The following is a 2,275-nucleotide window of genomic DNA, read 5'->3' as shown; positions in this document are numbered from 1 at the left end:
ACTCGCCTAAGTGTAAAAAATCCTACCGAGTGGTGAGCAAGTCTCGTACTCGGGGGCTTAGCTGCAGTCCAGTACTCGCCTAAGTTTAAAAAATCCTACCGAGTGGTGAGCAACCCTCTCACTCGGGGGCTTAGCTGCAGTCCAGTGCTCGCCTAAGTTTGAAAAAAAATCCTACCGAGTGGTGAGCAACCCTATCACTCGGAGGCTTAGCTACAGTGCAGTACTCGCCTAAGTTTGAAACACATCCCCATCCGCAAGGACGATGAGGTGCAGGTCGACTGCAACCTTCTCTCTGGAGCTGCGCTACAAATACAATGTGCGCTCCATCCTCATCCGCAAGGACGATGAGGTGCAGGTCGACTGCAACCTTCTCATCGGAGCTACGCCACAAATACAATGTGCGCTCCATCCTCATCCATAAGGACGACGAAATGCAGGTCGACTAGGACATCCTCCTCAGAATTGCATCTCAAGTACAAAGAATATTCCAAGTTAAGAACAAGTTCCACTCAAAGGCAAACGCAAGCACATTCAGAAGATGAACCAAGTTCGAATAAATCTTAAAGTTCCAGAACAAATATAAAAGTACTCTGGCATCAGGCCCAAAGGATTTTAACGGTTAAAAAATCACTCGGCATTCCGAGGCAAATTTAAGGCGAGGTATAAAGTTTGTTCACTCCACAGGAGGAGGGCTTGCAGGCTCGACGAACTCGTCTAGGTCAATTCCGTCAGCGATCTGAGTGGCAGCAGGAATGAAGGTTTACATGAAGGATTGGAAGTCATGCCTTTTGGTGTTGGCAACCTTGATCGCCGCCATCTTCTCTTCTCGAGCTTCTTTGAAGTGGACCCTAACCAGCGACAGAGCCACGTCACCACCGCATCGGGCAGAAGACTTCTTCCATTCCTGCACTCGACCAGGAACCTCATTGAGTTGAGTCATCAGAGACTCGAGGTCATTTTGAAATGTTGCCCTTGGCCAGACTGATGTATCAATGCGTGACACCGCCACCTTCAGGCGAGCAAGATTGCTTGTAACGCTGGGAACACGAGATTCCAGTCAGAGCACGTTCATGGAAGCCTCATCGCCGACTTGAGAAAGGATAGGGTCCAAGCCTGTCTCAATCCGCCCAGTTTCCTTTTGAAACTTTTGGCAGAATTCCGCAGATTCAAGGAGTTAATGAGTCGACCAGTTCATGCTGACTTGCAAACAGTGAATCAGTCGGATAAAGAAAAGTACCTTCGAGCATAAGGAAGAGCTTCTTGGCGAGTGCTTTTAGATAAGCTTCCACGTCGTTTCTCCGACGAGACATGCTTTCCAGTTGCTCGTTAAGAGTCACCTTATCCTTCTTCAGACGAGTCACCTCTCGGTTGGACTCGGTAACAGACGTCTTCAGCTTGGTGATTTCCTCCTCTAGCGCACCGACCGAGGCCAGCTTTTTGTCAGCAAGTACAGTCTTCTCCTGAGCCTCCTTTTTCGCAGCTGCAAGATCGAGGTCCTTCTTCGCCAGAGCTAGCCTCATTTTCTCTACAAGATATACACTCGGGTCAAACAGAAGAACGAAGAGATAACTGAAGTCAAAATAAACAGTCAACATGTCGTTACCTTCCGTACCAGCCACTTCATCTTTAGCCCTTCTCAAGTTCTGATGGGCCAGCTCCAAGTCAAGGTTGAGTTGTCTCTGTTTTTCCTCGAATTCAGCAAACTTGGAGATAGGCGCACATGATTTCTTCAATGAGCAAAAGACATGTCAATGGACAAGATCAAAGATCATTTACTTCCGAGTGAATAAACCTTTAAGACAACTTTAGAATCAAACATCCTACAGTAGTCTCGGGGACTACACCCAGTGGGTGCACTTGTCGTGCCCCCACTGATTCAGATTCCACTAGACATGGTCTGCCCAGACCGAGTGGGAGAAAAAAAAGAGAAAGATATACTCAGACCCCAACCGACTGCCAGTAGTCGACTGTGGTCTCGGGGACTACACCTAGTGGGTACACTTATCATGCCCCCACTGATTCAGGTTCCACTTGACATGGTCCGCCCAGACCGAGTGGAAGAAGAAAAACAACAAAGATGCCAAACACCCAGTGGGTGTGCAGAGGCGAAGTGCAGGATAACAAGAAATTGCACGGAGAAATTTTTTCAGGTAGCATATCCTAACATAACAAGTTCAGTCGGAAGCCAACTTACCTGGACATTGGCTCGAAGGGCCGCGATGGCGTCGTAAGCATCCTGACTGTTTTCGTGCACCACCTTCGCTCGCTCCATCAT

This window comes from Triticum dicoccoides, chromosome 1A (assembly GCF_002162155.2).
Source record: "Triticum dicoccoides isolate Atlit2015 ecotype Zavitan chromosome 1A, WEW_v2.0, whole genome shotgun sequence".
NCBI classification, from domain to species: domain Eukaryota; kingdom Viridiplantae; phylum Streptophyta; class Magnoliopsida; order Poales; family Poaceae; genus Triticum; species Triticum dicoccoides.
This window is presented reverse-complemented; position numbering follows the sequence as displayed.